Source organism: Vulpes lagopus, chromosome 7, assembly GCF_018345385.1.
Source record: "Vulpes lagopus strain Blue_001 chromosome 7, ASM1834538v1, whole genome shotgun sequence".
Classification (NCBI taxonomy): Eukaryota; Metazoa; Chordata; class Mammalia; order Carnivora; family Canidae; genus Vulpes; species Vulpes lagopus.
In genome coordinates, this window is record NC_054830.1 from 82648787 (window position 1) to 82670924 (window position 22138).

The following is a 22138-nucleotide window of genomic DNA, read 5'->3' on the forward strand; positions in this document are numbered from 1 at the left end:
ACCTCAGTCCCTTTCTCTCCTCCTCTTTTCCATAATGTAAGGAAGTCTTAATCGTCTTGATGTCATTGGCATAAAGGCATGGTCTTGCACAGAGTAGACATTCAGTAAGTGTTGAACTGAACTGGGTCTCTATTATTTTGTGAGTCTCAGAAAAGTCCTGCCAGATAATTTTCTTTATTTTATCAATAAGAAAGTAAAAATTTGAGAATTCAAGTAATTTGCCCAAAGTTACACAGTAAGTAGTCAGATTTGGTATTTCAACTCATTCTTTCTGAATGCAAAGCCTGTTGTCTTTCCGTATACCACTCTGGCTTCACGGAGGGTTGTGTTTACTTTGGCCATTTTCCCTAAGTAATTGTAATGGAAAAGTATCCATAGATAATGGGGGTTCGCTCTTTGGTTATATGGAAATTTAATTTTTCATTAATTCATCTTTTCAATTTAAAGTCATACTTCAGACCTCTCAGCCTCAAATTAGGGAGACCTCTGTGCCATGTTTGCTTGATCTGATTCTAATGGAATATCTTCTTTTTAATTCCCTACAGAGTTGTAGAGGGTGGGTTGCAGCAGGGCCTTACTGGGAAAGTGGGTACTAATTAGGATGCTATTACAATAGTATAAAATTGGCTACATAATTTGTGAGTCTCAGTGCAAAATGAAAACATAGGCCCCCTTATTAAAAGATTATTAATAATTTTAAGACAGTGACAGCAAAGACTCCAAGCATGGAGCCTTTCTAAGTGTGAGACTGTGTGTGACTCCACCGGTCACACACCTGTGAACCTGGCTGGGCAATAGTAGAACTGGTAGCCAATATTAAAGCAGTGGAAGTAAGCATGAGAAGAGAGGGTAGTAACACAAGACATTACAGAGGTAAACTTGTAGGAATAGATTGATGGTCAGATATGATAGGTGAGTGGGCAGATAAAATACGGAATGTAAGGTTTCTGATGGATGATGCCATTTACAGACACAGGACATCAGGTGACCTGATGTACTCTGAGGGGAAAATGGTAAGTTCAGTTTTAAACATACTAACATCTACATGTAGTCAGGAACCACTTGGATATACAAGTTTCCATAGAAAAAGAGCTGGAGCATAGTACTCCAATTTGATAGTACTGCTTACTTATCTCTGAGACTTTAACTTTTTAAAGAAAACATTCAAGTATTTCTTATATAATTGAGAAGTAATATTTTTTATTAATGAAAATTACAAAATATTATTGTGTTTGTAAGAGAAAAATCAATCTGAAAGTAAAAGTATGTAGAAGTTTGTAGTAAAAAGAAAGGTACTTATGGGATGCCTGGGTGGCTCTGTGGTTGAGTGTCTACCTTTGGCTCAGGTCTTGATCCTTGGGTTCCAGGATCAAGTCCCACGTCGGGTCCCACATCAAGTCCCACATCAGGCTCCTTCGGAGGAGCCTGCTTCTCCCCCTGCCTGTGTCTCTGCCTCTCTCTGTGTGTCTCTCCTGAATAAATAAATAAAATCTTAAAAAGAAGAAAGGTACTTATGATAGAAATATATTTGTAGCCATGTATTCTCTGTTGCCAATACCACAGTGCAGTATTCAAATTAGGCTCTTATTTTACTGTCTTAACTTTTTGTTGAGCATCCACAATTTATTAGTTGCTCTACAGAGTGTATAATTTTGAAAACATGTTTAAAATTTTTAAAAAATAAAAGTTTACATTAGATTTTATTTTTACATCCTATCTCTATGTTTTTTATAACTGGCATGTGATATTTTATATTTTAGTAGTATATTTTACAACTCTCCTTTCTTTTTACAACTTGTGTACTTTTTCTTGGGGGAGGTGACAGGGCAGTAGGGACAGCCTGAAGTTGAAAGTCAGGTTTAAGTTCTGGCTCTGCATCTGACTGGCTATGTGATCTCAGGAAAATTACTGAGCCTCTCTGAGCATAGTTTCCTTATTGGTAAAGTGGAGATGAAATTAACTATGCTGCAGGGATCCCTGGGTGGCGCAGCGGTTTGGCGCCTGCCTTTGGCCCAGGGCGCAATCCTGGAGACCCGGGATCGAATCCCACGTCGGGCTCCCGGTGCATGGAGCCTGCTTCTCCCTCTGCCTGTGTCTCTGCCTCTCTCTCTCTCTCTGTGACTATCATAAATAAAAAAAAAAAAAAAAAAAAAAAAAACTATGCTGCAGATGTGATAGTTAATTAAGACTATAACAGAAAGTTCTTTGTAAATTCTAGATTTTATAAATCCATACCTTTAGCTTTATACCCAGGCCAATGAGCCTCCCATCTCCTTCTCAGATTCATCTCCCAGTAGTCTACCTCCTCAAAGTTGATTTCTCATCATTACCTGAACATGCCTTATTCTTTTCTGTTTTTTTTTTTGCTCTAATTCATTTATTTAATCAACAAATGTTTATTGAGCACCTTATCTTCCTCAAGGCTTTGTTTAAATGTCACCTTCTCAATGAGCCCTATAGGGTCTACCCTATTAAAAATTGCAGTCTGCTATTCCTCCTCAGCACTTCCAATTCCTTCTCTCCTCTACTTTTTCTTTTTTTCCATTGCACTGATGATATAACATATTTATTGTCTCTTCTCTCTCTACCTCTGTTCCAATTGAACTAAAATTTCACTTGGGCAGGAATCTTTGTTTTATGATATATCCCAGGCATCTAGAACATTGACTGGCACAGGGTAGGTACTCAATAAATATTTACTGGATGAATACATGAATATGCATTGTGCCCCCTTTAAAGTGCCAGGCCTTAGGGTGACAAGTATTAAGGAGGGCACTTGATGGAATGAGCACTGTTATACTATATGTTGGCAAATTGAATTTAAATTTTAAAAAATGCAAAAAAGAAAAAGAAAAAAAATAAAGTACCAAGCTGTGTAGGTAACTGAAAGAGGTCATGAAGTCTATGTTACCTTCTCTTTTTCTTTTTCTTATGTGAAGGACAATGATTGTAATTTTTCACACTGTTGAAGAATGAAAGAATGCGAACATGTCTTTTCTGTCTTTTTATTTGTAAATTGTGGAATGCCTCATCCATGTGATCCTGACTTATTTCTCTTTTGAGGTCCTCTGTATGCAGTTGGTCAATATGAGTTTTTATATTGATAGAACTCTTTTTAAAGAAAAAAAAAAGAGCTCAATCAGTGTATTTAAAAATAATCTGCTGATCCAGCACACTTAAAACAATGTGTCAGCAACTATTCTTTTTCTCACCCTGTTCCCACATAGGCAGCCACACAACCCAGGGAAAGTCCAAGGCTGGGGTCTACCTGCAAGATAGAATGAAGAATTAAGGAAGAATACTGCTGCACAGGTATGCAACTGAACTAAATGATTCTTAGTATCTGCTCCAGACTGAAACACTTGATCTAGATCATTTTAGTTTCTAAAGCTTGCTTGTTCTCCTTTATTTGAATAATTCAGTTTTATATATATATATAGATATTTATATCTATATATCTATCTATCTATCTTGTAGGTAAATATTTTAATTCTTTACCTCACTTTGAAATCAAGTATTTTCCAATTTTATTTTGATATTCCATTTGAATTTCCTTCTCTGCACATAAATTCTGATGTAGATATGAATTATTTGTGCCCCTGATCTTTTTGTCAGAAAAAAATTGATGAAAGGAAACTTGTGGAAGTAGCCTCAATTTGTTGTAAACAGTTTCTGTGGTGTCCCATGAACTTATGAGATGACATAAAAATCTACTCTGCGAGATTTTTTTTTTTTAGTATCTTTACTTGGCAGCAATTTAATTTTGTTTAATTCTTGTCACTATGAATAAATTCTGTAACATCCTTAACAAAGCAAAGAACAAACAAAAGATACAACCCAAGAAATGAGCCTTTTGCAAGGTCTTCTCTAATGCCCTTAACAGAATTATAAGCACTCTGTGTGGACATCATGCTGTGGACACAACTCTAACATAGCATATATATGAATGTGTATAGTATATTATAAACATTGATGGTGATGTTTCTTCCAGAAGGGTTCATAGTCATTTCTAAGGATACAAAAAGAACCCAAAAAAACAAACAGAAAAATCACACACACATATGCACACCTCAAGATGCCATAAATTAAAAGTGCAGAGAATGAAGAAATAAAAACGTGGGTAGAGACAAAACAGAACCAGGGACAAAGCTAATAATGCATGTAGGAATGACCTTCACATTTGCTATAGCTGGGCCATGAATTTATCTCTAAGCTGACAGCCTCATTGGTCCCACAGTTCATGGTGTCCATTGATAAAAAACAAACCCATTATTCTGCAAAAGTAAAACTATTCCCTAAATTGAGATCAGATTGGACTGTTTCCCAGGGATGCTCTTAAGAGAACATTGTGTTGTATCAGAAGCAGTGTCCTTGACAGCATCACTGACAGGGTGGCCATTTCATAAGGATGCCTCTTATAGCTGGATGGAGATTCAGCACACCCAAAAAAGATTCAGCAGGTTACACTGAGGCGGGGGGCTGTCTCAGTGATCATAGATAGCATCACAGGTTTTATCTCCCACACCTAGGACAGTTATTGTCATATAGCAGGGAGCAAAAAGTATTTGTTGAAGGAATGTCAAACGGAGAATACCCAGTTTGAAGACTTTCTCTAGAAAGGCCCCTGTAGGGCATTTGGGTGACTCAACCAGTTAAGCATCTGCCTTCGGCTCAGGTCATGATCTCAGCGTCCTGGGATCAAGCCCCACATTGTGTTCTCTGCTCACCTGGAAGCCTACTTCTTCCTCTCCCTCTGCCTGCTGCTCTTTGCTTGTGTTCTCTCTCTCTCTCTGTCAAATAAATAAAACCTTAAAAAAAGGCCCCTCTAATTTCCAAGACTTAAAATCTTGCTCCCCAACTCTGTACCTCTTTTGTAGTTATCTAACAACACAGCTGTGAAATAATTCTTCTACTCTTGAGTTAAACTGCCACTTCAGTATTTTTTTAAAAAGATTTTATTTATTTGAGAGAGAGAGAGAGAGAGAGAGAAAATGCACAAGCAGGAGAGGGGCAGAGGGAGAGGGAGAGAGGATCTCAAGCAGAGTCCACACTGAGCATGAAGCCTAACCCAGGGCTTGATCTGAAGACCCTGAGATCATGACCTGAGCTGAAACCAAGAATTGGACACTTAACTGACTGCACCACCCAAGTGCCCTGCCATTTCACCATTTTAATGTTAAATTTCTTATGTTTTCTCCACATATGAGAGGCCAGAGGCATTTGTCTGTGTGTATACACACTTGCTGGTGGTGGTGGTAGTGGTAGTATTGGGTTAGGAAAGTACTGTACTCATCAAATTGGGAAGTCAGTTTGCAGGTGACCTTGAGAGTGCCACTGGCTTAAATCCAGACTCCCACACCCAGGCTTTCCTTTAGAGGAGAAGTAGGGCTTATGATGATGCCAGGGTGTGCCTTTGCCATCGTTTTCTATGCTGAGCTTCAGGAAGATGCAGTGATAGGTTCAGTAGCACGGGCATTAAAAGAGACTCAATGCTGAGATAGCAGCCACAGCTTTTTATAGCCTGTAGGGGGAATGGGGTTGACCTGAATTCACAGGTTGGTGTTTAGTCATTTTACCTGGCAGGGTTGGAGCTTTGGGGGTAGGGTCTGGCATAAGGGATATCACCACCTCTCATTCTGATGTCATTGACATTGTAAAGGTGTTTCAGAGCAAGAACCTGGTCTCTGTGTCCAGCTTTCTATCTACAGAGTCATGGTCATGTCTTAATTATGACAATGTTCTTCATCTTCTGATGTGTCATCTTACCTTATTCTTGTTTCAGCAGCAATGGCACTGCACTGCCAGACTTAGGATAGGAATCTGGGAGAGATAATGTAGTGGCTAAGAATATGGATTCTGGAAACTGACTTCCTCGGTTTGGATCCTGGCCCCCCAATAAGCAAGTTATTTATCCTTTCTGTGTCTCAGTTTCCCCATCTGTAAAAGAGGATAATGATAGTACCTAGCTTACAGGATTATTGTGAAGATTAAATAGTTAATGAGTTAATGTAAAGTACAGGTATCTACAAGTAGTAAACATTATATAAGCATTTGCTAGTAATAATGGTCAAAGAATTACTATCTTATGCAAATACAGGAACTAACATAGCTAGTAAATCAACATGATATTGACTTACTAAAATGTTGATTGAGTGCATCTTATGTGCTAGGGGCCTTTATAGGTCAATGAGACAGTGTTGAACATGACAAACATAATCCTCCCTTACAGAGGTTGCAGATGAATGAGAGCACAGACATTAAGCTAACAATTACACAAGTATGTAAGGCAATTCTCTTAATGGGGAAAATGAACCTTGACCCGAAGTTCATATATTTCAGTCTTAAGAATTCCAGCATACAGTGGTGACAGTGTCCTATATATATATATATATTTTTTTTTTTTAAAGAAAAGGGTATTTGGGATCCCTGGGTGGCGCAGCGGTTTGGCGCCTGCCTTTGGCCCGGGGCGCGATCCTGGAGACCTGGGATCGAATCCCACGTCGGGCTCCCGGTGCATGGAGCCTGCTTCTCCCTCTGCCTGTGTCTCTGCTTCTCTCTCTCTCACTGTGTGCCTATCATAAATGAATAAAATTTAAGAGAAAAAAAAATAAAGAAAAGGGTATTCTAATACTGTGGGACAAATTGCCCCCAAAATGTAACAAGTTATTTATATGCTCAAAATTATGCTATCAGGGCAAGGCTTAGCAGGCATAGCTCATCTTTGTTCTATGTGGTGACTGCTGGGATGGTTCAACTAGGGCTAGAAGGTCCTTCCAAGCTGGGCCATTCACATGCTGTCTGTTAGCCAGGAGCTCAGCTGGGATGGTTGGTTAGGACCCCAGTTTTATTTCACATGATCTCTTTACATGACTAAGCTGGGTTTCTCACAGCATGACAGCTAGGTTGTGAAGAGAAGCACCCCAAGAGGATAGGCCACAATGTACAAGCATTTAGCAAGGATTGTACTTGTTAATGTCTCACTGGCCAAAGCCAGTCCCTTGACCAAGTCCAGAGTCAGTGTAGGGAGGGACTATAGAAAGGTGAGAATTCTGAGAAATGAGAATCAATGGGGTCTAGTAAAGTAATAGGTTACCACAGAGAAGCTAAATCTACCTTTTACAAAAAAATTTTTTTGTTCTTTTTTCTCTTCAATCACATTGACCATATCCACTATCTCCAAGATATTGGGAGAAGTCACATAGGTGGAAAGTGACGTCTTTTCTGTATCAAAACCTCTCTGGAGAGTGGTTAAAAACATTTGTTACAAACAATATAATTTAGAGTTACATTATTCTATGTGTGTAGAAAGAAAGAGTAAACTTCATTAAACTGTGTTATTTTGATATGCAGAGATGGAGCTTTGCTGGCAAAATTAATGACAAGGTAGGAGGGTTTTGTGGTTGTCTGAATAGTGTAAAAGCATAGACATACAAATCTGTTGCCAAGAGGAGCCAAACCATGGTCAGGAAATGCCACTGGGTGTCCAGTCTGAAGTATAAAAGCAGCTAGGTCAGTATTTGGCAGGAAGGATACCGACAGGCTTGGGAGAATAGAATAGCTTAGGGATAAGTCTGTGAAATGTGAAATTATGCTGGCTGCTTGCTCACTAGTTTGAAAGTCCCTTAAACTGTGGAGCTGTGTCTGGCTTAACTTCTCCATCCTCAACACTTAGCTCTCTGCCTGATACAGAGGAGGCACTCTAAGTGGTGAATGGATACAGACATTAAGGTTTGAAGAAACAGCAGAATTGTAAGCCAGTCCCTCTTTTTAGGATTCTGATGCCATGAAATAAATAGAATGGAATGATCCTTTAGAAATATGTCACTTCAATAAAAATTGGTGGTAGCAGAGCTCCAAAATAAAGGTTACTCCTCTGCTTAAAATCCTTTGATGATTTCCTTTTTCCACCTAGATATCCACATGACTTCTTCTTTTAGGTCTGTGCTCAAAAAAGGCCTTTCATAATATTCAAAATATCCACTCACTTTCTATATTGCTTTTTCCTTATAGCATTTATCTTTACATGACCTATATATTTCTTTATGGTCTGCCCCTCCCCATTAGATTGTTAGCTTTTTGAAAGCAGGAACTTTTTGTTTAAATTTGGTAGCCATAGTACCTAAAACAATGACAAGTAGGAGGTGCTCAGAAATACTTGTTGAGTGAATGAATAAATGTATCAGCCAATGGAGAGCTAGAACTCCTCTGATCTAGGAATGCATTTGAGTACTGCAACTGGGCCAGGGCTTTGCTCATCCCATATAACCACTGGATTCTTTTTTTTTTTTTTTTAAACCACTGGATTCTACAATTGGCATCTTACTCTGCTTGCTCTATCTCATTTTTCTTCATCTCTCTATTCATCTACTTTTTATATACAATTCGGTGAATTGCAGATAACAGTACCTTTTGTCTTTCAGTATTTCAGCTTGCGTATCATTAACTAGAGTTCAATATTTGTTTAAAGTTTTTTAGGTAAGTTTACATAGAAATGCGCAAGTCTTAATTGTACAATTTTGATGAATTTTGACAGACACATGTATCAGTTAACCCAAACCCTTATCAAGATATAGAATATCACTATCACCAAGAAAGTTCTTTCAAATACCTTTTTCAGTCAATTCCTGGCCCTATTTTTAGAGAGGTAATCAGTGTTATGATTTTTTTCCACTATAGATTTTAGTTTTCCATGTTCTAGAAATTAATATAAATGGTATTAGTATAAATGGTTTTGCATAGGATTATTTTAATAGCATGGAATAATTTATATTGCTTTCTTTGTGACATTTAAATAAACATATGACATACATTTGTTTGTATGTTGTCCGTTTTCTCTCCACTAGACTGAAAAGGTGTCTTTATTTTGTTCATTTCTGTATTCCTTATACCTTAAACTGTACCTATCAATATAGCAGGTACTCAATAAATATTTGTTTTTTTTATTTATTTATGATAGTCACACAGAGAGAGAGAGAGAGAGAGAGAGAGAGAGAGGCAGAGACACAGGCAGAGGGAGAAGCAGGCTCCATGCACCAGGAGCCTGACGTGGGATTCGATCCTGGGTCTCCAGGATCGCGCCCTGGGCCAAAGGCAGGTGCCAAACTGCTGCGCCACCCAGGGATCCCCTCTCAATAAATATTTGTAAGTAAGTGGGGAAAAGAAGTAGGAACATCCATTTCAGTATTGGATAGGAGGGCATTGAAGGGTAAGAAGTTGAGTATTGCTGGTACAAGGCTAGGAGTGAGGAGATGGTGGGAGGGAAGGCAGGACAAGTTAGAACTTCCTGTGACTTTCTCCTTAATATGTTTATAAGACATTTAAGGAGAGACCAGCACAACATCTGTGATTTACATAAATAAGAATTGCTGATTGAAATAAAAATTATAACATGAACCATCAATGATATGAATGTCACTACTTGGGATAATGGTGACTATTCCCTGAACTCTTAGAAATATAGAAACTTGAAGGAGTTAAGCTATGAAATCAACCCATAGTAGGAAGTTAACACAGTCCTAAAAGCAGGAGTTGAAAAACAATAAGGTGTAAATTATAGGTGGTAGATCTTAAAGTAAATTATAGGGTATAGTTTATGGATGCATTAGCATGTTTACACTGTGATGTATAGGATAGAACTTCTCTATTGGTGTGTCAATTATAGATGGGACTACCAAGAATTTGAAAAGATTATGATTAAGGAATTTTAATCAGAAAACATATATTTTGTTTCATCATGAAACCCAATGTCAAAAAGGTAACACTCACAGGGGCACCTGGGTGGCTCATTTGGTTAAGCGTCCAACTCTTGATTTCATCTCAGGTTATGACCTCAGGGTTGTGGGATTGAGCCCCAAGTCCTGCTCTATATTCAGTGTGGAGTCTGCATGAGATTTTCTTTCCCTCTCCTTCTGCCCCTCCCCCTACTCACACAGACATGCTCTCAAATAAATAAAGTCTTAAGAAAAAGAATAAAAAGGTAATATTTATAGAAACATACTCAAGTTTCTTACGAAAAATTTTAAAGTATTTACTTTAAATATTTAGCCAAGGGATCCCTGGGTGGCGCAGCGGTTTGGCGCCTGCCTTTGGCCCAGGGCGTGATCCTGGAGATCCGGGATCGAATCCCACATCAGGCTCCCGGCGCATGGAGCCTGCTTCTCCCTCTGCCTGTGTCTCTGCCTCTCTCTCTTTCTCTCTGTATGACTATCATAAATAAATAAAATAAAATAAAAAAATTAAAAAAATAAATATTTAGCCAAAATCAATACTATTTTTCCAAATACTGTTTTTAATTTTTCTATCATAGTTATTTATAAAGAAAGGTAATGATTTTTTTCACCAAGTTCCTTGTAATTTTGCCCCAGTGTTTTGTGAATATGATTTAATCTTTGTACTGTAATATTAAAAGTTTGGGGAGGAGTAGGAATTATTACCTTATCTAAAAAGAGAAATAAAATGATATCAGTAGAAAATAGGAAGAGTTTGTTAGGCTGGATTCCCCCAGAAACAGACACTAGGCAAGGATTTTAGCATGTCATTTAGGAGATGATCCAAAGAGGCCCCAGTAAGGGAGTGGAGAAGAGAGGCTGGGATGGGAAGGAAGCCAATGTGCAGGCTACCACTCAGGGCAACTGGGGCTTAGTGTTGCTAGAGAGCCTCTGGGAGACAGCATTGCACATACTTCAAAATTGTTTCACCCTAAGATGAGTAAACAAATTTACCCATCCACTTTTTTTTAACCCATCCACTTCTTTTTTTTTTTTTTTTTAGGATTTATTTATTTATTTATGATAGACAGAGAGAGAGAGAGAGAGAGAGAGAGAGAGAGAGGCAGAGACACAGGAGGAGGGAGAAGCAGTCTCCATGCCGGGAGCTTGAATGTGGGACTCGATACCGGGACTCCAGGATCGCACCCTGGGCCAAAGGCAGGCGCTAAACCACTGAGCCACCCAGGGATCCCTCCATCCACTTCTTTACATCATTTCACAAATGATCCCAGGGGTATAGATCCCCTCACTTCTGGCCTCTATGCACTCAGGAAAGGCTCCTGGGTCCAGAGGAAGCCTGCAGGTAGAGTTGTGGGTGCCTGCAGTGAGAAGATTTTGGATATATGAAACATGCAACTAAATTTATAGCTCACTAGATTTTGTTTCTATCCCCACTAAGTGATCTTTATTATTTGGCATCTCACCTGGGTCTGCCTACAGAGAAAAATATGTCTTGTCCAGTTGATGCTGCCTCCAAAACATCTCTTTAATCAGTCTGTCTTTTTCCTCTTGTCTGGGCTGCTGACATCCTTTGCACTATATCAGTATACTCCTAACTGCTCTCACCTTTTCTGTTCTTGCCCCATGCACCCCACCTCCCACCCCGTCCATTCTTCCTCACAGCAGCCATACCATCCAATGAAACAAAAATCAAATAATATTATTCCCCGGCTAACTCTTCAGAGCTTTTTCATTGAATATAGGACAAGCCCACATAGTTCATAAATGGTTTACTATCTGACCCTTGCTCAGATCTCATCATTTCCTTTCACTGTCTACTCTTCAGCTCCACTGGAGTTCTAGCATGCCTGAAAGAACGTGCTTAAGGCTTGCTGTAGGGCTTTTGTATATTGCTCTTTTTTCAGTGTAGATCATAGATATGGAATATTCTTCTCCTGTCTTCCCTTGTCTGTGTCCTTTTGAACCTTCTGGGCTTGGTTTATTTCCCTTTCCTCAGGTCTTTTCTGACACCTCTCCCCTTTCCTTCCCAACCTATCCCCCCACCAACAAAACAAAACAAAACAAAAACAAATCCCCCCAAAACTAAAAACAAAATGAAGTTTCCCTCTTCCCAGGATTCTGTACTTTTCTTTCTGAGCAAATCTCTGGACACTGTAATCTCCCCAGGTTGGTCTTTTGGTTCCAATTGCTGTTCCCTTAGACTAGGATCCTCAAAGTCTCAAAGAAAGAAGGGCCTTCAGGGACCAGAGAAGTTATAGATGAGTTGGAGGGAGACAGTGGCAAACGGGAGAGCACATGATAGTCACAATTTTGGCTATTTGTTGCCAGAATTTGCTGGATTTATTGATTTTTTTTTCAAGAGACTAAGAATCCCGATTTTCACATGAGATCTTCTAATTTATAACTGTTGGAATTAAAATATAATTAAAACCCCCTGAGAAGAATAGCCAGAACAATCTTGAAGAAGAGCAAAGTTGAAAGTCTCATAACTCCTGACTTCAGAAGTTATTACAAAGCCACAGTAATCAAAACAGGTAGTACTGGTATAAAGACAGACATATAGAGTAATGGAATTGAACAGAGAAGCCAGAAATAAACCCTTACATATATGGTCAAAATGATTTTTAACAAAGATTTCAAGACTGTGCAGTAGGGAAAAGACAATGTTTTCAACAGATGGTGTTAGGAAAACAGAATATCCACAGGCAAAAAGGATGAAGTTGGATGTATGTTTACCTTACACCATATAAAAAATGACCAAATGGGTCAAAGATCCAAATATAAGATCTAAAACTGAAAAAAACAAGGGAAAAACTTCCAATGATTTTTTTTAGATATGATGCCAAAAGCACAGGCAGCAAAAGTATAGATAAATTGAACAACATCAAAATTAAAAATTTCTGTGCATCAAAGGGCACAATCAATGGGGTGAAAAGGCAATCTATGAAATGGGAAAAATAATTGCAAATCATATATGTGACAATGGATTAGTATCTAGAATATAAAAAGAACTTATACAGTGCAACAATAACAAAATAACTTGATTTAAAAACGAGGGACCAAAAAGAATAAAAAAATGGGCAAAGGACTTGAATAGACATTTCTCCAAAGAAGATATATGAATGGCCAACAAACATATGAAAAGGTGTTCAACATTACTAATCATTAGAGAAATGCAAATCAAGGCCACAATGAGATTATTACCTCACACCCACTAGGATGACTGCTATAAAAAAAAAAAAAAAAGCCAAACTAGAAAATAACAAGTGTTACCAAAGATGTGGAGAAATTGGGGGCACCTGGTGGCTCAGTTGGTTGGGCCTCTGCTTTTGGCTCAGGTCATGATCCCAGGTGTCTGGGATCAAGTCCTACATTGTTCTCCCTGCTCAGTGGGGAGTCTGCTTCTTCTTCTGCTCTTCCTCCCTGCTCGTGATCTCTCTCTTTCTCAAATAAATAAATAAAATCTTAAAAAAAAAAAGATGTGGAGAAATTGCAACCCTTGTGTTCAAAGCAAAATGGTGCAGCTTCTATGGAAAACAGTAGGTGGTTCCTCAAATATCAAAAATAGAATTAGGGACGCCTGCATGGCTCAGAGGTTGAGCATCTGCCTTCGGCTCAGGACGTTGATCCTGGAGTTCCGGGATCGAGTTTGGCATCCGGCTCCTGCATGGAGCCTGCTTCTCCTCTCTCTGCCTGTGTCTCTGCCTCTCTCTCTCTCTCTCTCATGAATAAATACATAAAATCTTAAAAAAAACCCCAAAAAACCAAAAAATAGAATTATTGTATGACCCACCAATCCCACTTTTGGGTATATATCCAAAAGAATTGAAGGCAGGATCTTGAAGAGATATTTGTACAATCATGTTCATAGCATGATTATTCATTATATTCATATTATTCCTAATAGCCGTAAGATGGGAGCAATCCGAACAGCCATTGACTTGACGGACAAATCAGTTGTAAACAAAGTGTGGTGTATATATGCAGTAGAGTGTTATTTAGACTTAAAATGGAAGTTTTGACCCATTACAAGTAATGAAACTGGAAGACATTATGCTAAGTGAAATAAGCCAGTCACAGAAAGGCAACTACTGCATGGTTTCATTTCACTTATGTGCAGTATCTAGAATGGTCAAATTCATGGAAACTGAAAGTAAATTAGTGGTTATCAAGGCTAGAGGAGGGGGAAATGGAAGTTGTTCAGTGCATAGTTTCAGTTTTGCAAGATTAAAAAGTTCTGGAGATGGATTCAGTACATTGTGAATATACTTAACACTATTCAGCTGTATACTTAAAAATGGCTTAGATGTTAACTTTTATGTGTATTTTGCCACCAATAAAATTTTTTTTGAATTTGAAAAAGGAAAAAAGGGCCCTCAAAAGCCTTGATCAGGCCAACAAAACACATTTATCATGCTGTACCGTTTGAAATCTTTGCCTTCTTAACTTGAATCTCTAACTTGATCATGCATCAGGATAACCTGGTGGGTTTGTTAAATCAGATTGCTGGGCTACACTCCCAGTTTCTGAATCAGGAAGCCTGGGGTGAGGCCTGAGAGTTTGCATTTCTAACAAGTCTCTAGGTGTTGTGAGGCTACTGCTACTATCCAAGGATTATACTTTAAGGGCTACAACATAAGATAATACCACAAACAACTCTTTATTAATTTCTGTGTATCTGTGATATGTCTTTTTAGGGTCTGTGGAAGTCTTAAGTGTTTGTCACCCCCCCTTGTGCCATTTGTGCCGTGTGACCCTGCTTCTGTGGCCAGTAATATGCTATAGGCAAAGGGCTAGTCCTAATAGGTTGGGCATGGAAACTGCCCAATTTTGCACAATATATAGTAAATAATCCAATTTTGAATGCAAGACACGCTAAGGCAGGGCAGGTAGAAGCAGAGGTTAAGAGAAGCTTAATTGTGAGGGAACTGTCAGGTGACCACAGCTACCCTGGTTTTACCTCCAGCAGTGTGAATCACATCCCACTACCATGAGGGCTGTGTGGCCGCTAAGATGCTTCCTGTGTTCCCCTACTTCCTGGTATGACCCTAATATAAACCTCATCTTCTCTGCTAAAAAGAGGAAGTCTCTTTTCTGTGCTTCTCCCACCCTATTTTGCTAGCTCTGGTATCTCTATCATACCGTTGACCCTGCTTTTCTATTGAAGGAAACAATATTCCATCTTGATCAAGAAATGTGACTCCTTAAGAAGCTCAGTTTTTATTTAGTTTGGGAAAAATTAACAAACTATGCCCTCACCCACAAGATAGGAATTTTTCCAACTGCCAAAATGCCTTCGCATAATTGCAATACGCGACTCTGCGGGAACATCCTGTAATTGCTATAAAAATCGGTAAACCCATCTCAGTCCCGCATGGCATCCCGCTGCTTCTCTCCTCCCTAACCGCCTGTCAGCCAGTTCATTTAGTGAGACAGCATTAAAACAATCAGGTTTCCCTACCGCTAGCCCCTCCAACCCCTTCTCCCCGGGAAAAGAGAGAGTCGGTTGCAGTTTTTAAAGAAGGCAGGAAAACAATGCCACAGCAGGTTCTGCCTGCAGCGGAAAAGATGGCCTTATAAAGGTAGTGAGCTGCTTCTAACAAAGGGAGAATCCCGGCACTGCACAGTTGCCTAGAAACGGCCACAGAGGGGATAGCTGCCGGAAGTCTCTCCAGGCTCCGAGACCGAGAGGTGGTGCTAGGGAAGAGGCTTGCAGAGGGAGAGAAGCTGTGTTCATCCCCAACGGGAAAATTGCCAGAAACCGCACTAGGTCCTCGGCTCCGCAGGGACCAATAGGGGCGGACGCTTCCGCATCCGGGCATTGGGCGAGACCCTTTCAACTAATCTTTGGGCGGGCACTGGTGACGTCGCTCGTTGTGCTCCAGCGTGTGTCGTCATCCCACAGCGCCGGAAGTGGTGCGGCTCTGAAGAGTGACTTGGCTTGTCTGTCTCCACAGTCTCGAGGTAAGGCGGTTGTCGGCCTACCTCCTCTGCTGGCCGGGTGGAAAGCGGTGGTTGTGGGCCTTGCGCCGGGGCCATTACTACCCTTGAATGATGTTCCTTGAGTAACGTTTTTAATGGCTTCTTTCCCGTCAGGCTTTGCTCCATCCTCGGGCTGTAGGCGTCTCGCTTTGCTCAAGCTCCCTTGGGCCGTTTTTCGGAGGCCCTCAGGTTGGTCGCCGCGCCACCTCACGTTCGTTCATCCGGCCCCCTCCCCTAGCTTGGTCACAACACAAACAGACAAAAGATTAGAGAATGGGCACTGTTCAGCCCAAGCAGGCGGTTCAGGTTGTCAGGAAGGACATTGTTTCGTCCAGAAACGCTCCCTGAAAGGAACTTGAGGGGCGTTCACATCCTCCTTAACAGGCCTAATGGGAGGGCCAGAAGAAGCAAGCTTTTCCTCACGCAGCCGGTGTTGGTTCAATAGAGCAGAGGTATAATTTCCATATGGAGTTAATGTCCAGGTTTAGAACCTTTAGGGAATCTAACTTATATTGGGAATCATTAGAATACTTGAGGCAGGACTGGACACGTGAGGAGACAATACAGATTTGTGCCCTTCCACCTTAGTTGCACAGTCAGTGCTGTGGGATGATCTTATTACATGTCCTTAGCTCTTGTCTTCAGTGTCAACCAGCGATAATAGTGTCAAACTGTTACTTTTTGCTAGACGCTGAAAGTGCGTACTTCCTCATTGAGTCCTTGTGACAACCATGTGTTGTAGAGCAATTTTTAAAATAAGATTATTTATGTATTTATTTATGAGAGAAACAGAGAGGCAGAGACATAGGCTGAGGGAGAAGCAGGTTCCGTGTGGGACGCCTGATATGGGACTCCCATCCCAGGACCCTGGGATCACAACCTGAGCTGAAGGCAGCCCCTCAACCGCTGAGCCACCCAGGTGCCCCTAGAGAGCAATTCTTTTTTTTTTTTTAATTTTTTTTTAGAGAGCAATTCTTAATGTTGTTTTACAGCTAAAGAAATAAAGGCATAGGTTAAATAATTGACATCAAGTCACACAGTGGTGGATGGGTAATGGAGCCACAATTTGAACTCAAGCAGTTGCACTTAAGAAGCCTGGATGTTATCCACTGTGTTACAATGATTTTTTTCAACTGTTCATTAAGCTCTCAAACCCCTCCCTCTTACCTACTGTTTTATGGAGAAAACATCTTTTCTGCCCTGTCTATGGCCTTGTCGTGTATAAACACTGTCACACTTCTCAGATCCCTAGTCACCTGTCTCTCAACCCCCCAAACTAGAAAGAAAGGAAGATGACTTTTTTTTTTTTAAAGATTTTATTTATTTATTGATGAAAGACACACAAGAGAGAGGCAGAGGGAGAAGCAGACTCTCTGCGAGGAGCCAGATGAGGGAATCGATCCTAGGACCCTGGATCAGACCCTGAGCCGAAGGCAGATGCTCAAACACAGCCACCCAGGTGCCCTGAAAGGAAGACTTCTTAGTGATCCACCTTCCTTTAGCTGTCATCCGGTAATCCTATTCCCCTTCTTATCCATCCATTTATACTATTTTAAAGAGTATTCTAAATTCTGTCTCCATTTCCTCACCTTTCCTTCCTTTCTGCTCTCTAGCTTTCAGACCTATATTCCCCTGAAATTTTAACCTTAAAGTCACAGTAATTGATTATCAAACCAAAGAGACATTTTCCAGTCACTTTTTTTTTTTTTTTTCCAGTCACTTTTGGATCCCTTTGCTTCTTTTGAAACTCTTACTTCCTGCTGCTTTGCTTTCTAGGACAATACAACTGATTTAACAAACATTTATTATGATACAGAGATGAAGAAGACAGATGCTTTTCTGCAAGGAACTTACATTCTAGCTGTTTCTCCATGTACCTCTCACCAGCCATTTCTCCTGTGGATACTCTTTTTTTTTTTTTTCCTCCCCGGAAGTGTTGGGTGTTTCCAAGGCTTGTGACTTTGACCGACTGCTCTTTTCTTTCTGTATACACCGCCTGAGTGAACACATCAACTAGCTTGGTTTTAATTCCCTTCTACATGCTCCCAAATCAAAGTTGTTAGGTTAGACCCTTTTTCTGACTTTCACCGTCACCTCTGACCACTCTGCTCACAGCTCTGCCTTGTACAAGTCCCATAGACAGTTCAAATTCACAGATCTGAAGCAGAACTCCATGTCTTTCCTGTACTTGCTCTTGTCACATAGATCACTAAGTTCTGATGATTTTACCCCCTAAATATTTCTCAAATCTGTGTTCTTTTCTTTATCCCTACTGTTGTACTACTTTAGGCACCATCATTTTTCACCTGAAATATGATTGCCTTCTGAATGATTTCCTCGCCTCGTGTCCTCTTCCCCACATATCTTCTCAAATGAGGTAATAGAAGTAACACCTACCCTCCTCCCCCAAATGATCTTTGACACAAATCTGTGTCAAAGTCCTGCTTAGTAACATTTAAATGTCTGCTTATTCATTTGATCTTTTTTTTTTAAGCAAATATTTATTGTTTACTAAATTGCAAAATCCAGTGGAACTTCTCAAGTTTGAGCTTCTCAGCCAGTCACCCAGGGCTCTGCTTATTCTAGACCTGCTTGTGTCTCCATCCTCTTTTTAGTCTCATGTTTTAGGTTGCAGCAACACCGAACTGCTTCTTCCTGTGTACTCTGTAATTTCTTTGTTTATTGCTTTGTTTAAACAATTTCTTTGTTTATTCCCCTTGACTTGAATTGTCTTGTTTCCTTTATCTACTTCCTTCTCACCTAATTGGAATGACCCTTTCACCTAGTTAACCTACCTTATATATAGGACTCATTTTAAGTCTACCTCCTATAGGAAATCTTCCTTGACATCTCCTTTTTCCAAGTCTGAGTTGGGTACTCCAGCCTTGTGCTCCCATGATACTCTGCACAGACCAATCATTATACATACTACATTGGTTATAAGTGTTTTTGCGTTTCTCTCCCCCATAAGACTGAGCCTTTTGAAGGTAGGAATGATACATTACACCTGTATTATATGAATGAGATATATTTTCTTTATTCTTGGTACTAGAATAGCACAAGCCATAGTAGGCATGTAGTAATTTTTTTTAAAGATTTATTTATGATTTTAGAGGGTATGAGGTGGAGGCAGAGGGAGAGAGCATCTCAAGCAGACCCTGTGCTGAGCATGGAACCTGATGGAGGGCTCGATCTCATGACCCTGAGATCACAATTTGAGCCAAAATCCGGAATCAGATGCTTAACTGAGTGTACCACCCAGGCGCTCTGGCATGTAGTAATTTTGAATGAATGATCAAATGAGTGAAGACAAAAGGTGTATAGTATAGTGATTACAACTCTGTTCTTTAGAATTGATTCAGATCCTCTCTCTGGCACACATTGGTTATGTGGCTTGTACATGTTACCTATTTTTTCTTAAGCCTTAAATTTTCTTTTCCTTAGAATGGGAGTTACTGGGAAAATTAAATGAGATGATACAAGTAAGACATTTAACAAGTACCTAGCAGATGGTATGCACTTGGTAAAGGCATGCTGAACACCAGAGGATTCAGAAATATAACACCAGGCCTAGCCCAGGGTAATGATCTAGAGACTTGAGTTTTCTCTGTGGATGGGCAGTGATGCAGGCTGTTTACAAGGAAACTGTAATTTTATTTGGAGAGTGGACTTATATCCACATTTAATTTTCAGGGAATTTTAAAAAAGATTTTATTTATTTATTTATTTATTTATTTATTTATTTATTTATTTATTTATTTATTTATTTATTTATTTATTATGACACACGGAAAAAGAGACAGGCAGAGGGAGAAGCATGTTTCATGCAGGGAGCCCGATGTGGGACTTGATCCCGGGACTCTGGGATCACGCTCTGAGCCGAAGGGAGACGCTTAACCACTGTCCCAATTTTCAGGGAATTGTGAAGATAAATTGATCACACCCAATAGCATAATGTAGAGAAGAGAAGATAGTTCAGTGAAGACGTCCCTAGAGGAGGTGGGACTTGAAAACTGAGAAGGATTTAGGATTCTAGGAAGGAAGAGAGGGTATAATCCAATGCCAGGAGATCGTATTGAGAATGACTTACTTGGGAGACATGACTCAGTACAACATACCTGAGGATTATATTTGTGTGTAAGAATAAACATGAGCCTGGGGAAAGGGAAGGATGGGGCTATTTCTATGAAAGGAAATAGGAGATGACATAAGTAACCTTTGTGGGATTAGAATATGAGGGTCTTAACCTCAAGCCTGGGGAATTAGGGACTGATCAGGGCTGGGTTGGATATCATGGTAGCCATCTGCCACATGTAGCTATTTAAATGTAAGTTAAAATCTGAGAAATTTAGTTCCTCTGTTGCACTAGCTACATTTCAGATGCTTGATTGTCACATGGTGGCTATATTAGACAATGAAGGTTTACAACACTTCGATCATTGCAAAAAATTCTTCTGGATGGCACTGTTCCATGTTACCAGATTGCTGGGCTTGTGTGGTCTGTCAGATTACTTTGGTTCCTTAAGATATAAGCAGAATTTTTTCCTGACCTATCCCTACAACTCTGAGATGAAAAGTAGAGAGTTGGAAATTTATTTATCCACAGTAGATGGATTTATCCACATAGTTATGAGGATGGGATTGCCCAAAGAGAGGAGCAAAGGACCACATAAGAAAAGGAGCCAGAGCAGGGGAGAGAAGGAAGGGAAGAGAACCTGGATAGGATTATCATCTGGTGATTCACTTGCAAATACATATTGTATTGTTGTATGCCAAGTATTAATTACTGGGGATAAGCAAAAAATGGGCTTGACTTCTGTCAAAGAACTTGCAGTTTATGGAGTTTTATCAGATGTGGACTATAGTAAAGATTCAGGGGCACCCATCATTATGTATTCCCCATATTCTAAAATGCTTCATTCATAGAAATTGGAACCGGAGGCTAAAATGGGTTAAAATGTTGCTTCCAGTTAGTTACATAAGCATTGTGCAGTCGCTACTTTAGTTTCTCAAGAAGTAGTAAATAGGAACATCATAACTTCAGAACTTTGGTAGGAATGAATATGTGAGTGGCAGGAGGGGTAGTTCCTATTATCCTGCAACATCCAGCCATGCTCTCATCTCCCCATCAGATCCCTTGCTGTCCCTGCTCTCAAACTGTGCTCTCTCCAGATTTCTTTTATTACCATGAGTAGTCAGTCACTACATGACTTACTTCTCAAAGCCTGATGAAGACATAACTTCTCAGTCCATTACCTGCACATTCATCAGTTTCTAGCAAGTGCAAACAGATGCTCCTCTGAAAGCAGCATTTAAAAGTGGGACTTGCCTGTAGCACCATCATCATCTGAGGCTGTAGGTTTAGGATTTTATTTTTATTTATTTATTTATTCATTCATTCATTCATTCATTCATTCATTCATTCATTCATTCATTCGAGACACAGAGAGAGAGAGAGGCAGAGACACAGGCAGAGGGAGAAGCAGGCCCCATGCAGGGAGCCTGATGTGGGACTTGATCCCGGGACTCCAGGATCACACCTTGGGCCAAAGGCAGGCGCTAAACTGCTGAGCCACCCGGGCTGCCCCGTTTAGGATTTTAGATTTACAGCTCCCTTTCATGCTCTTGCATCCACTCCTTCACAAAGACCTGCTGAACTTTTGGACCTCACTCTGGCCCACGTTGTATTGACAACCTTGTTACTAATCTCCGACTCTAGATCTCTCTGCTCCAGCCTGCCTACACAGAGCTCGTTTCACTTCTCTATGCAGCTCAGTATAGAGCTCATGCAACTGCAGACTCTTGGCAGTTGTCTTTTGTTGATGTGAAGTCTAAACTTTTCAGCCTAGTGTTCCAACACCTCTGGTATTTTTTGGTGATTTCCTGGGGCAGATCCTCTTGGTCAACCAGCAAGGTCTGCCTTCCACCCCTCACCCATGGCTTATTGCCGAAATCTGTTGTCACTTTTGCCTTTTTTTTTTTTTTTTAAGTTTATTTAAGCATTCTCCACTCTCAGTGTGGGGCTCGAACTCGTGACCCGAAGGTCAAGAGTTGCATGCTCTTCCGATTGAACCAACTGAATACCCTTGTCACTTGTGCTTTAAAAAATGGAATATGAGATGCCTTGGTGGCTCAGCCATTGAGTGCCTGTCTTTGGCCCAGGGCGTGATCCTGGAGTCCTGGGATTGAGTCCCCATCTGGCTCTCTGCAGGGAGCCTGCTTTTCTCTCTGCCTGTGTCTCTGCCTCTCTCTGTGTCTTTCATGAATAAATAAATAAAATCTTAAAAAAAATATAAGAATGGAGTATCCCCTCCCACTTATTTTTTTCCTTATCAGTCCTCTTGGCCTTTTCAGTGGGTTGGTTTCCAAAGCCTTTCCTGACCGAATTTCTGTGACTTTGCATCTCCTCAGCACGCATTTATTTGCTC

General features: G+C 40.2%; 1 protein-coding gene across 9 annotated transcripts in view; it reads left to right on the plus strand.

Annotated features, from left to right (window-relative positions):
* APTX (aprataxin) overlaps nucleotides 1-22138 on the plus strand; it is a 40554-nt gene that overhangs the window by 7859 nt on the left and 10557 nt on the right. For 2 of the 9 annotated variants that reach the window (XM_041761141.1, XM_041761145.1), the window contains exons 1-2: nucleotides 15621-15692; nucleotides 15825-15899. The gene's annotated coding sequence lies outside the window, so the exon portion shown is untranslated. Of the gene's footprint in view, nucleotides 1-3227; nucleotides 3313-15619; nucleotides 15693-15824; nucleotides 15900-15929; nucleotides 17223-17999; nucleotides 18088-22138 lie in introns of those variants that run through there. The other 7 variants (XM_041761147.1, XM_041761142.1, XM_041761146.1 and 4 more) reach the window with 7 other exon arrangements.